The 14,789-nt window shown below is 48.1% G+C and overlaps 1 protein-coding gene across 4 annotated transcripts in view; it reads left to right on the top strand.

Moving 5' to 3' along the window:
• LOC139747641 (tetraspanin-1-like) overlaps positions 1-14,789 on the top strand; it is a 245,716-nt gene that overhangs the window by 37,304 nt on the left and 193,623 nt on the right. For 2 of the 4 annotated variants that reach the window (XM_071660147.1, XM_071660150.1), the window contains exon 2: positions 10,807-10,835. The exons of 1 other annotated variant lie outside the window; for it this stretch is intronic. The gene's annotated coding sequence lies outside the window, so the exon portion shown is untranslated. Of the gene's footprint in view, positions 1-10,742; positions 10,836-14,789 lie in introns of all 4 variants that reach the window. One more of the 4 variants, XM_071660148.1, reaches the window with a different exon arrangement.

Raw genomic sequence — 14,789 nt, 5'->3', positions numbered from 1 at the left:
TCCACTGGAGTTGCCTGAGTGTGTTGTGTGTACAGTATGGCTTTCTGGATGTAGTGTAGGTGTGTTGTGCCTTGACTGGGTGGAAGATGGGTGCACCAGGGGGGTTACTGTGTGAGAGGCCAGTGGGTCTTCTTGCATGTATGATGTTGAGGAAAGTTATCTGTGTGTTGTGAGATAGTATGGCACTTCTGTGTGTGTGTGTGTGTGTGTGTGTGTGTGTGTGTGTGTGTGTGTGTGTGGTTATCATCGTTAGAGAACGGAGGCAGTGGTTATGCTCACTGGCTATAAAGAGTTAAGTAAATATACATACAAGTTTATTTTTATGCTAAGTGGCAGGACCTCCTCCCAAGCAGCGGCGGCGATGGAGATAAATATCTGTGTATGTTGACGACAGACAACTTTGCTCTCATGTTCTCACGGTGTAATAGTAGTAGTAGTAGTGGTAGTGGTAGTAGTGATGGTGACGTATTGCTTTTGTTTAGCTCGTCTCCTTCGTCTGTCCCCTTTTATTCGTCCTCCTGTGGATCTCTTACCTGTCTTCCCCGTCCGTCCTTCCTCCCTCCCTCCCTCTGTCTTCCATCCACCCGTCCATTCTGCCGTCTGTCCATCGTTATAGCATGACAGGAGGCCGTCCCCATTTGACTCATAAGCTCGCGAAGATACGCTGTCCACACGTGCGATGCTCGCGTTTGCCAAAGCAACCTAACGCTGATTGTAGATCATGTAAATCACATCTTTTAAATAGTGGAACAATGACACAAACAGCGGCTGACTTTGAGGTCCTATTACTTTATTCGTCTTCTTCACAAGAGCTTCCACCCTGTGCCATAATTGTCCCGTGTGTTCCCCCAGTGTAATCATGTGCATCTAAAAGGAGTAAGGTATTGTGGGTTGTCAGTGGGATGGAAGACGTTGGGAGCTGCATGAAGAGAGGAAGGAGGACTGGAAATACATTGAGAACTTTAATGAAAGAGAGGTCCTCTGTGGTCGTCCTGACACACACACACACACACACACACACACACACACACACACACACACACAATGCAGACGGTATACAGAAGCTGGAAAGGCTTGTATGATGATAGAGAGTGTCCAAGAGATGGGGATCCACGATTGTAAAACTGTCTCCCAGTACCGTACAAATAGGTAATGACACAAACTCTAGAGAGACACATGTCCTTCTCCTATAGCCTGATTTGAGTCAGTCAACTGTTGTACTCACGTTATATTGTGAAGAAGACTTGCCAATCCTGTAGTGTATTGCAGTGCAAGAAATCGTTCCCCTCCCAAAAAAAGAGCATTATTTGTATCAGAAGAAGGATGAACGTCGGGTTTCCATCGGTGTTACCAACACTCTCGTACTGTCCCTCCAAATATGACGTTCTTCGCCACAATTGTATATATTGTGCGTGACAGATCTCGTAAATTTAGAGAGATAAACTGCGGTTGATGGATGCGGGTAGTGGTGGCGTTGCAGTGTGTGTGTGTGTGTGTGTGTGTGTGTATTTCTGAAAACTACAGGTGGGAGGTAGTCAGAGGTGTGTAGTTGGTGTATAGTGCGTGGGTGATGTGGTTGGTAGCGTGTGAGTGTGTCGTGGTTGGTAGAGGGTTTGTGTGTGGGTGGTTTGGCTGGTAGAGCGCGTGGTTAGTAGAGAGCGTGTGTGTGTGTGTGTGTGTGTGTGTGTGTGTGTGTGTGTGTGTGTGTGTGTGGTTAGAAGTGTGTGATGCGGGCAGCTAGGGAGCGGAGGGAATGTGAGGGGGGGGAGGGTGCTGTGGAGTCTCTGTGATGGTCCGTGGCGTCCGGTCGGGAGGTCACGCCCCCTCCTCCTTATCTCGCCCTCCCTCCCCCGGCCCTCTCTACACGCCAACTCCTCCTCCTCCTCCTCCTCCTCCTCCTTCGCTTAACACCTTCAGGTCCTTAACCTCCTCCTCGCCAGTCTACCTGCGACACACACACACACACACACACACACACACACACACACACACACACACACACACACACACACACCTTATACCTGCTCTTCACACGTCCCTCAGATCTCTCTTTGCCCGACCTTCTCCTTCCGCAATCTTCCTCACCTTTCGCCACTCGATACGTGCAGTCCACCACTCCTCATCTGTTACCACCTGCGTCCCAAGCCCTCAACAGTACATCTATCCTGTTCCCGCATGCGCCACCTACTCAAACATGTACCCTGTCTATTCACATATGTACCCCTCCTGCACACATGGGTGTCTCTGCTTGTATTTACACCCTCCTCTTCACACGTGTACCTCCACTGCTCTGATTTGCACTATCTGTCCGTCACTACACACATCTTTTCATACCTACGCCCATCTTTTCATTTGTACATCCGTCTGATTATGTGTATACATCCATCTTTTCAAGTCTACGTTCATCTGGTCACATCTTTATACTCATCCACCCGTCACCCAGCTCCTTTGCAAATCCCAACGCCCACCAAGTCACTCTCGACTTCCCTACACCAGCATCATAGGTTTTCTGATTCATTCGTTCGCCATTGAACAATGAAAAGGGGGTGGGGGAGGAGGGGGAGGTTGGAAATGGAAAATATCAGCCCGACTTTCCAAAAATCCTTCGAGACTTTCATATCTGGAGGATTGTCCACAGCGTCGTTCCAGCGTGCGATAAAGTTCCAGAATTCCAGGAGGTTTTGGTTGATTACGTTCTGGCTGGACTTCCAGGGATGCCGCTGCGTCACCCACTTTCATCCCGCGCTTTTGTGCGTCGCAGGAGAGAAAGTGGAGAGGAAGAGGGCGAAGAGGAGAAAGCTGGATGCATGTGGCCTGGAGGAGGGCAGGCCAGTTGAGGATCGCCCCCGTCGGGAGGGAGGCGAAGAGACATGGGTCAGTGTACCTCACTGTCTCGTGGTCTCTGCGAGCCGCTCGTCCTCGTGGTCTCTTACAGCCGCTCGACGTATCTCTTCCGTACGAGAACAGCCCAATGATAGCAACACTACACCCCCATACAGTGGTGCTGGTCGAAGGCCAACCACCACGATATGACAATTTTCCAAAAAAGAGATGGATATATGAAGCTAACGTTCCAGTGTCTGAGCCGAGAGCTTCATTTTGCTTTATAGCTGGCCTGCAGAAGGTTTACGAGGTCATTCTAGACCCAGTGATGAAAGTGCTGGGTAATGTAGGACTCTTTAATGTATGGGGGAAATGGAGAGACGATGTGGATGGATAGATTTATGTGGTCGTCTTTTCATTTTCTGTAATCATTCAATCCAGCGAAGGCATGACTGTTTTATTTTACTTTTACGTCTCTCGGACAGAATTGATACCGAAGACAGTGCGAGAGATGGTTGATAAGGTTTGGAAACTTTCCTCAGTCTGCTGTGGTTTGCCTCTTATGACTTGGGAGAAAAAAAATAGCTTTATATCTGTGTATCTGACACTATCGTCATGGTTGAATTGATAATGACCCATTTCGTCTGGTGTGGTGTGTTACATCCTCAGAAGACGTGAGATAGACAATATCGCGTTCAATTTGACGGTTAAAAGCTTTAATTACTGAACACTTTACGGCCTTCAGCAAGGCAGACACTTTCAGAGGCACCAGTGCGACGGATCTTAGCTTAGAATTACGACGTCGTTACGCTCTTTGCAGCCTTACGACAGACTCCATTAAACACGACGATTGTTACGAGATATCGCTTTAATTCGTCAACCTCTGAGTTGGACAGATTGTGATTTCGTCACCTTATATATCAACAACTTTTGAATTCATTTACCTATGCTTTTGACAAGTGCCACTTTAAGATGTATTTCTCTTGAACAATTCTTTTTCACTTTGTAGTTTTGATCTTGTCAATTTACGTCCTAAGATCGAATATATTTTGCTGTAAGGCTCTCATACTGGCCAGCAGTATTGTCGTCTTCTGAGAGTCGTAAAAGTTAATCAAACATTTTATGTTGACAGTGTAAATGAAATTCGGGGGACACCTTCTGGCGTCTGTATAATGTCATTTCCATCTCCATGTGAGGTGGAACGGACAAGCTCGCCCCTTCCCCGGAGCAGGTTACATCTGTATATGCAGGAACGACATGGCGCTATGGTGCCGTCAGAACTTTAGATACACAGTCTCTTTATCATGTAAATGAAGACTTGTATATTCCATCAGACTCGAGGAAGGCCGGCGTCTCCCTCCCCCCCAACCCTGAGTCTGAGCAAAGACTTATATGAATAGGAGGATCTTAGCGTTGTCGTAATGTGTAGAAACTAAAAGTTCCACAGACCTAACGTCTGAACGCTACGTCTGAATGTCACCTCTGAACGTTACGTCTGAACGTTACGTCTGAATGCTTCGTCTGAACGCTACGTCTGACCGCTACGTCTGAATGTCACCTCTGAACGCTACGTCTGAACGCTACGTCTGAACGCTACGTCTGAACGCTACGTCTGAATGCTTCTTGTGAATGTTACGTGTGAACGTTACGTCTGAACGTTCGTTGTGTAATATATGTATGCCATCAGTTCATGCACTATGCCTAGTGAAAATATCTATGTATTCCCTGTATATCAGTAGCATTCAGCGCCCCATCTCTTTGGGGCTGACAACGTCCTCCATCAAAGACATGTATTGCTCTCACCTCTGAGGAATGTGGCATATCGACAGATGGGTTGCTTTAAGTGTTTCTGTGTTGCTTTATTTGCCTAGAATCACAAAACCCCCGCTGGAAAACCGTCATAGATCCTTGTGCTACAAAACATATCCTTTTTTTGTTTTTCTCCTCTCCTCGTCACATGCAGCGTAGAACGGCCCTAACCACTTACTTCCCTTCGAAGGTCAATACACACCTGCGTCGATCTGCCGCCCGTAAGTGCTTCGTCGTAAGATTTAGTGACCACTTCCTCCCGTGAGTGGGGGTCTCCCCTGTTCCTCTCGAGTGTGTTTACAAGTATACGTATGCAGTGTCGAGTTCCGCTTCTTTCCTCACTACCGATGGTGTCCATAAAGGATCAGAACTCTGGTAGAGTCCCGTATGTGTGTCAGTGTAGAGTCCTACCGCTCTCAACACTACCACCAGTGCCAAATGAGCGTCTGAAAGTGTTGGGGTGGGGGCGAACAAGACCTCTTGATAACTCCCGTTTTACCTGTCGTCAAGTCCTTCGAAATCTTTGTCAAGTGGTAGATGAAAAGTCAAGGAAAAGTGTAAAAAAAGACATATAAATATGTTCCCAAAACATTATATTCTATGGATGAATGTAGAGTAAATCATACTTTGGCAGTCGCCTTTAACGAGTGATAAGATGCCATACACCGAAAGTACAATGTCTCTGGACCAGGGTTGTGGCAAAGCTCTGAAAGCTAACTAGAGTTCAGAGTCATAAGACAGTCGTACAGTTCGCTTAGACTTGAATTTCGATATAAAAACCTACTCCTTCACGTCTGTGGGAGGGAGGTGATGATCAAACGTCGGCGTCTTCAAGTCAAACATTGATGATATGATTAATACTGGTTGCCTGATCGCCAGTCACTTGATCACATTGTTGGACGTGACAGACTTCGTGTCAGGTTTTATGTTCAAGGCTGCTAATTAGAGGCGAGGTCTTCACACTCACTCTCCTCTGCTTGTGTGCTTGGAGTATGAACTTTTGGAAGTTCTCGAGTGCATCATCTTAATCGCCTCCTCAGTTAAAAAGTGCCGTCGAGTGCAACACTTAATTCTGCAAACTTAAGGACGAATAAATTCCTGGGTATGCATGTCGCTGCCTCGCTCTAGGTTAGGAGTTCTTATTCTTTTATATACGAGGACATAATGTGGGGCATCTCACCAGTGTATCTCCTAAGATCCCAACACTTTACCTTAGTAATCCTCAGAATATATAAAAGATTACCTAACTTCTTCCTACATCTCGTAAATGTTTACATCTGAGCTACGCCGTCTATTGGATAACTTCCGGAAGTTGCATGAACATCCCATGGAACTTCCTCCATGAGAACCAGCCAGAATAAACCTTCATGTGAAAGTTATATTACTTTGGGTTTAATTTATGAGGATTTACGGTCTTAACTAAGTCAGGAGACAGCTCGTTATGGAACATCAGGTCTCATGTTACATGTCCTTCCCGTGTACAACTGTCTCACGGATTGTAAGATTGCAAGACTGTATTTGTATGTGGTCTTGTAAGATACATAAATGCAAGACTGTATTTGTATGTGGTCGTGTAAGATACATAAATGTACAATTAGCGTTTTGGTACTGGAGAGTAAATGTCTTCTTTAAGTCATCCTTCAGAAGTGTTCGTGCAGGAACGCGAACACGCCCCCCCTCTTTGTTGTTGTTGGATTCTCCCCTTGACGTCTGCCACACGTTTCTGATGTTAGTTTCACGGCTTCACTCTCCTTCGGAAGCGTCGGGTCCTGCACGCCTCTTCCCACGGCCGGATCTCCGACTCACGGATTTGAGAGGTTGCTGCCCTCTGTTGTCTGTTAACTACCTCTCCCCACACTCTCTCTCCTCTGTGGCGGCCTCAGGTGCAAGTCCTCGCCTCTTCGTTCCCTCTTTCCTTCCCTTCCATACGGCATTTCAGGAACCCAACCTCGGGTTCCTCACCGACTCTCATCTCTCTCTCTCTCTCTCTCTCTCTCTCTCTCTCTCTCTCTCTCTCTCTCTCTCTCTCTCTCTCCTCAGTGACCTCAGGAGCGAGCCTCAGCATCCTCAGGGCTTTATCCCATCTTCTCAGCAGTCCCAGAGACGAATCCCAGCCACTTCTATCACCCCTCCCAAGCAGGCCCAGGGGCAAGCTTGCATCCCACAGACCATCCCTCCCTGGAGCGAACTCCTCTACCTCCTCAGCATACCTCCCTTCCCGTTTCATTACCCTTTTCCTCTCGTAGTAAGTTCACTCCTCAGCTGCAGTATCCTCAGCACCTCATCCTTTCCACCCCTTTTCTCAGCATGACCAAAGGGGCCAATTCCAACGTCCTCACTCCCTCGCTATTCCCTCCCTAGCCCACCAAGCCTCGCATTACCCACTCTCCTCCCTTCCTCCTTCTCCCTGGTAGGCTCAGGGAGGGAGATGCTGCTTCTGCATCCCCAGCGCCTCCCACAGCCGTCACCGCCCAGGCAGCAGCCACAGCACCTCCCGCCCGGAGCAACAGAACAGGTTTTCTTGCCTTTGTGCAACTCGACGTAGGAGTAGGAGACCCTGTGTGTGTGTGTGTGTGTGTGTGTGTGTGTGTGTGTGTGTGTACGCCGGGTGGGTCGGCTGCATCAGACGTATACAAACACGTGTGGGACGTCCACTGTTGTTGTTGCTGTTGTTGATATCATTGGCTTTTTCCTCGTTTAGGTCTTGCTGTGTTTGTTTCCTTGCTTCCTCTCTCTCTCTCGTCGTGTGCGGAGAGATGTTTATTGACCTTTGGCGAACTGGTGTGACCGTTGTCCTGATGAAGGCCCGGACCTCTGCTGCTGCCTGGCCATGTCCTGAGTGGCCAGGTAGAGTTGTGCCCCTTCTGAGTGGGCTAGGTAGAGGCGTGCCCCTTCTGAGTGGGCAGGTAGAGGCGTACCCCTTCTGAGTGGCCAGGTAGAGTTGTGCCCCTTCTGAGTGGGCAGGTAGAGTTGTGCCCCTTCTGAGTGGGCAGGTAGAGGCGTGCCCCTTCTGAGTGGGCAGGTAGAGGCGTGCCCCTTCTGAGTGGGCAGGTACAGGCGTGCCCCTTCTGAGTGGGCAGGAGGAGGAGGTGTTCCCCGGGCCAGCCAGTGGTGGTCAGGTGGTAGGTAATACCGGGCGGTAGGATCAGGGAGCCGCCAGCACCCAGCAACACCAGCGGTCACGCTAATCCCCCTCCGTCCGAGATGCTGCTTCAAATGCTCTCTCTCTCTCTCTCTCTCTCTCTCTCTCTCTCTCTCTCTCTCTCTCTCTCTCTCTCTCTCTCTCTCTCTGTACACGACTGACGTCGCGTGTCTTAGGGGGAAAAATATGATATGACCCTCTGCTTGTTTCAACCTTGGTGGCATTACTGAGGCCACAATTAACCTGGCTACCATCTTGTTATTCGCACGTCACATCACGGGGTTGCCAGTCTTCTACACAGTTCTGTGATGTCGTCAAAGGGAAAAAAAAGGTTTTTAGCTCAGTGTGTCTCGTTCAAAAACGAATTTTCGTCGTTCAGGGTAAGAAAGAATGAAGATCATGTGCCCTTGTCTTGGTCTATAAGGCTTCGTCGTCTCGACAGAGTGGAACAAAACAGTTGTCCAAAGTGTGTTTACTTTTGTGTGTGTGTGTAGACGTGCTCGAATGTATGCAGTGATACACTTATACATGTGCATTCACACACACACACACACACACACACACACTAGTTACCATATACATACACACACTAGCACGTTCGTGTTTTTCTAAGCGTCAGTATTGCGTCTAGCAAACCTTTTCTTAGCCATCCAGATTTTATTCATACAGGCAGAAAACGTCCATAAACTATGGCGAAGGAGAAAACTTCATGTCGAGTTTTAGGGGAAGTTGTTGATGAGACGAGATGAGCTGGTGAAAGGAAGTATATTCATTAGGGTTCGAACCCCCCCACATATCATAGACTGAGACATAGACGTTAGCGAAGGGTTGTTTAAGGACGAAAATGACTGTGAATACTAACCACGGATTTTAAAAGCCAATTTTTGTGTCTGGTGAGGGTTTTGCGGGATCCTGCAACCAGATGGGGGTTTGCGTGTTAACCGCATGCGACGCCCTCCGACCGCATTCGGCACCCGTCGACCGCATGCAATGGCCGCCGAGTGGAAGTAGGACCATTTAACTTGTAAGTAGGATCTGTCCATCGCCTTTGGGGATCCGCTGATGATATGAAGGAGTCACTGTGATTGCTTGCAGGACTCGAGGATATCCTAAGGAGCTTCTAGACCGCAGGGAAGTGGGTGTGGAGGGTTGGAGGAGGGTCCGTCGATCGCATGCGGACCAGCGGCTCAGGTGGCGGTGTTCCTTTCCATAGCTGTGGTCTGGACGGAACGAACCGGTGTAGCGTTGCGCCGAAGGACACAACAAGGACTTGAAACAAGTCGTGAGAGAATGGGGGTCCGTCATTCCTCATGAAAAATATGTTTTGTTTATGTTTGTTTAGATAAATGTGGATTTTAAAACTGATTTTTGTTTTAATCAGTCGGGGCCTGAACATGCAGGAGGGTGAGGCGCGTGCATAGGATAGAACGGATTGGAGTGATGTGGCATACAGGGGGCGACGAGATGTCCGTGGGCTGTAATGATGATGATCATCTTCGCCAGCTCGTTCAACTGCCTTTAGTCGTGAAGTTGATATTTCACTCTTCCATGAATCCAACTCGAACGTAATCTGACAATTAGCGTTTCATCCTCGAGTGGAGGTATCATCACACGCAGATAACTCCAGCCTTACGAGTGGGTAGGGAGGTTGGTAGGAGAGGATGTCTCCTCCTGGCCAGCCTGGCATGCAGACGATGTGAGGCAGGTCAGCCAAAGTATTCATTCCAAGATCTTATCCAAGACGTATATATTTCCATTATGTATTCTTATTATCCAGTCAGTCTGAAGCGTAAGTGGTGGTAGCTGATTTAAAGGTTCACTGTTCTCTATAAGTGGTTTCCAAACCTATTTAACAATGTTTTGTGGATGTTCTGTTTGGTCGGGGTGGCATTTATGTCAGCTGGTGTTCTGTGCTCCTGCCCTTGGAGCCTTGGGGAGAGAATCTGCCTCGGGTTTTGGGGAGATTATTCTTTAGTTGCTTGAGATCATGTTGGCGAGAGAATGAGTTAAGCAGGATGGAAAGAAGGAAGGGAAAGGTGGGAAGGAAGGGAAGAGTGTACAGAAGGAAGGAAGAGGAAGAGAGTTGAGTAGCAGATGGTTCAATATTGTTGTCAGTTTCACCCTCTGAAGGAAGGGAAGAGTGTCTAGAAGGAAGGAAGAGGAAGAGAGTTGAGTAGCAGATGGTTCAGTATTGTGGTCAGTTACACTCTCTGTCAGCTAGTTGGATAGAAAGGCTCTCCTGAGGTCATGCAAGGTTATGACTTGGACGATAAGTTCTCTGGGGGTCATGCAAGGATATGGTTGTGAGCCTAGGTTCTCTGGTGGTCATACGAGGTTATGATTATAAGTTTTATGACTGTGACTTTATGGTCTCCGGGGTCACACAAAGCTACGGTTGTGAGTTTAGGCCATTCAGGGTCATACCAAATTTCACCAAGACGACCCCATTTGACCTCGCAGCCACAGCTGAGGGGGCAGAGGGCAACTTTCTCCCGAGGCCAAACACCTTCCCATGTAACAGTATATAAAGAGGTCTTTTGGGAATGTAGAAATGAAACATAAGTCCCTTGTTCTTCCGGAGACCCGTCCCAATAACATATGATACACTGTACTGTTATTACTTGTTTTGTATGATAAATGCATTTAAGAAATGTGGTTATTATGTGTTTTATATTAAGGATTATATGTATAGATTATATAATAAGTATTCACTATATATATATATATATATATATATATATATATATATATATATATATATATATATATATATATATATATATATATATATGAAATAGAAAACGTATGGCTCTTAGTTCTTTAACTTAGAAAGGATTTTCCTGGGTGTAAGATCGTGTCATTATCTTAATGTCACCAGTAAGATGAAGATAACAGCCTCCTCCCCTGCCAGCCTCTCCACACCCAAGATAACACTAAAAGTACATTTTCTTTATTTCCTCTTCACCAGGAAGGCCCGCCATCTCATTAAGATGATTGGGTGATCAGGCTAACCACCCTTGTGCTTGTTTCAGGGTTCCGGCATCGTGGCTCTACGGTTGCGGTAAGTACCTTGGCCAGTGACGAGGGTTAGACAGAGATAACGATAGATAATGTATAGAGTGGGACTCTGGGTACGTTTGTGTATACGTGTGTGTGTGTGTGTGTTCTACCTCTCCAGGTGGCCAGTATGCAGTTAACTGGTTCCTAATATGCACTTATCTGGTCCCTGGTCAGTCATGTGGGGGGTTGATGAGGTACCAGGAAGAGGAAGGATGGATCACCTGGCAGGAATAAAGGACTTTCAGGATGACTGCACACACACACACACACACACACACACACACACACACACACACACACAGACGTTGTAGAAAAAGGTAACTAAAGATAATTGATTACATTTCGACGTGCAGCACATTTTCCTTTTTTTGCTTTTGCCAGATGTGAAAGTTATGGCTGAGGTGTTGGTGATTCTCATGTTCGTCATTATATGTGTTAACTCTGGACGATCCCAGGATATGACAGTGATGGGAATACTCGTCGAAGCTTAAGGTAAGAAGGAAAGAAAAGAAAGAGGTGTTCAATGTCTTATGCTGACCTTGCCTTGCCTTACCTTACCTTACCTTACCTTACCTTACCTTACCTTACCTTACCTTACCTTACCTAACCTTGTCTTGCCTTGCCTTACCCGTTTCCTTAGTGTAGACGCCACCAGAGGCAGGAAGACTTGATGAAGATGGAAATGTTAAAATGACTTAAAGATTAAACCTTCGATAACTTGTTTGAGTTAAAATGAAAGTATTTTTGTTCCTAGATGAAAAACCTGGTCCAATATTTTTCAGGAAGGGGAGTATGGAGGTCGGGGGAGCATATGGGGGGTCTGATTTTTTGGTGGAAATTACTTTGGAATGTCTGTATGAGAGAGAGAGAGAGAGAGAGAGAGAGAGAGAGAGAGAGAGAGAGAGAGAGAGAGGATATAGTTCATTAAATAACAAGAATCCTTTTGTGTATGTAGGGGATCTCGTGCCCCCAGAGTGAAGGGGAGTGACTGAGCATTCCCCCCAGAGTGTAGGGGAAGCGAGGTGGAGCGGCGTTCCCCCAGAGTGAGGAAGAACGAGTTGAGCCTTCCCCTAGAGTGAGGGGAGAGGGAGCGGACGTTGCTCCAGAGTGGGGAGAGGGAGCGGACGTTGCTCCAGAGTGGGGAGAGGGAGCGGACGTTGCTCCAGAGTGGGGAGAGGGAGCGGACGTTGCTCCAGTGTGGGGAGAGGGAGCGGACGTTGCTCCAGAGTGGGGAGAGGGAGCGGACGTTGCTCCAGAGTGGGGAGAGGGAGCGGACGTTGCTCCAGAGTGGGGAGAGGGAGCGGACGTTGCTCCAGAGTGGGGAGAGGGAGCGGACGTTGCTCCAGAGTGGGGAGAGGGAGCGGACGTTGCTCCAGAGTGGGGAGAGGGAGCGGACGTTGCTCCAGAGTGGGGAGAGGGAGCGGACGTTGCTCCAGAGTGGGGAGAGCGAGTAAAAGTAAGAACAATGAGTGAAAGTACGCACCAGAGTTGGCCTGGTCAGCTTGCACCCACTCCACTGCTCCCCCTCCCGCCCTTATATAGTCCACCTGAGGTCGAGTGTAGAGAGAGAGTGTGTGTCTTCCGCTGATGTCGACTGTACAGGGTGCACCTGCCGCTGAGGTCGACGGTACAAAGTGTGTCTGCCGCTGAGGTCGACGCTCCATTGCTCTTAACATAGACTCGTTTAACAAGAACACATTAAACACATAAAAAAACTGATCTAGCTACTAAGATCAACGAAGGTTGTAAGAAAGCACTTAATTCAAAGAGAAACTCCTTGTTCCAAGAATACACGAGATATGTCGATGCGGACGAAAGGAAAAGTGTGGCGAAAAAGTAGTGGAAAAGTATCAAAGGAGCGATGACTCTAGGCGGTTGTCAAGAACGAAGAAGAAAAAAAAACACAAGGGAAAACGAGAGTGACTGTTGGATGACAGTTGAAAATAACACAGACGGTGCTTAGATGCTCTGGCTAGGAGAGGGCTCTCTCTCTCTCTCTCTCTCTCTCTCTCTCTCTCTCTCTCTCTCTCTCTCTCTCTCTCTCTCTCTCTCTCTCTCTCTCTCATGGGTTACAGGGGCCGTCTTCTTAGCTACTGGGGTCCAGGGGCCTTCCTCTTGGCTAGGAATAGGTCAGTGTGGGTACATAGACCAGGCCTAATGACCCGAGATGCTTATTAAGTATTCTTATTGATAGTTTGAGCATGACAGTACGACCTTTGGGGCACGATGGATTCCCTCCTTTCGGTGCGATGACCTGTCCTTTGAAGAGTCAAATTGATGGCCAGGTTTGACCTTGTGTGCGACGCCGGTTTGGCCAAAGGACGGCCCCGGACCCTGATGAGTGAGGGTAGCCTGGCCAGGGATGGCTGGGCTGGGGGCGGGGCCCTAATGAGTGACGGAGGAGGTCCGGCCTGGCAGGGTCGGTGGAGGCCACACGAGCACTTCTGACGACAAGCGTGTCACCAAGGGAGTTCACTCACCACCTGACGGCCTCCCACCCGCGGAAGGTCTTGTCAATTTACATGATTACTGACCATAAAACCTTCCCTTTTTTTTTTTTATTGGTGCAGTTGTTAATGTCGTGGGTGTTGTGTGGTGGGGGGTACAATACATCGACACAGGTGGGCCCATATGGGGCTTAGGGACCCCCTTCTCCCCCATATACTCCCTGTCTCTAAGAGAACACTCACTACTCCCCATCTCACTCTGGAGAACGTTCTCTCGTTCTCCCTCACTCTAGGGGAACTTTCTCTATCATCTCTGCATCTCCGGGGCAACGTTCTTAATCCACCCTCTGCTCTGGGGGCCGTCTCGAAGCCCCTCAACCATCATTAATACCGTCTCGTGAGGACCCTGAGTGACGCTGCTGACAAGCCAGCTAGCTCCTCTCGCCACAGCATCCCTCCTCCCCTGACCTTGAAGGTTCTTGGCAGACGCTGTCAGCAGATCTCGTGTGTTGAACGTCCGCTTTCCAGTTCCTGTACAGGTCAGGACATAATTCAGGGTTGTGTTGAATGTGTGTTGGCTGGAGTGTAAGAGGCTGGTATCTTCCCAGGGATCCGTCCTGACGTGCCTTGATCCCATGGGAATCCCACTGTCCAGGCCTGGATTGGGGACATTGGTCCTGCAGTAAACACTGGGTCCCTCGAACTGGTTCTGGAAAGCCTGTGAGGCCAGAGTTCCAGACTTATGTCCCAAAACTTTTGTTTTTTTTTATCGAGAGACGTTTCATGCATATGAATCACATGAGGGAATTACTCAAGAGGAATTTGGTTGAAGAAAGACAATGTATCTTTTTTTTTTTATTTCCGAAGGGTATGACTAGGCAATTTTCTCTCTAACGGGGTATGGCGAGATAACATCTTTGATTAATGAGGGGAGGGAGTCATGAAGTATGCTGGGTGGTTGTTAGAAGGTAACATGGTGTCCCATAGCCTCACAAATCAATGGTGGGGATGTAGGAGAACTTGTGTGGTCAACCATTGTTCACGTCGACTTGTGTACAGTGCACGTATTGTGGTCTAGGCATGACAGTCAATGTCTTGTCATAACATCACAGTCAACTTGTGTCGTGACCGTATCACACAGGACGATATGCTGTAAACTCACAGCCGTGCAGTCTTTCGTGTGCTGTTACAATAGAGACAGATGCACAATGACACTGACATAAGTATTGAAGTATTCCTTCGTCACTTCCTGGTGAAGGAAATGAACCTCACAGCATCTCCGAGGCTTAGAAGATAGAGTCACCTGTTCCTCGACGTCTCTCCATCACTCGGAACTTATAAACAGACTCGTCCAAGCCTCGATAGGTGGTGGCGGGTTTCTGATGCATCCATCATGTGGGTACTTTGCATGGGACGGGGGGGATCTGGGTCCTAACTGATGGTGGGTCGAGATTGTAAGCACCAACTCGCCAGGCGGAGATGGCCCGTATGTATACTAGCATTTAAGG

This window comes from Panulirus ornatus, chromosome 69 (genome assembly GCF_036320965.1).
Source record: "Panulirus ornatus isolate Po-2019 chromosome 69, ASM3632096v1, whole genome shotgun sequence".
Lineage (NCBI taxonomy): Eukaryota > Metazoa > Arthropoda > Malacostraca > Decapoda > Palinuridae > Panulirus > Panulirus ornatus.
Note: the sequence above shows the minus strand (reverse complement) of the source record. Positions and strands in the feature narration are given on the sequence as shown.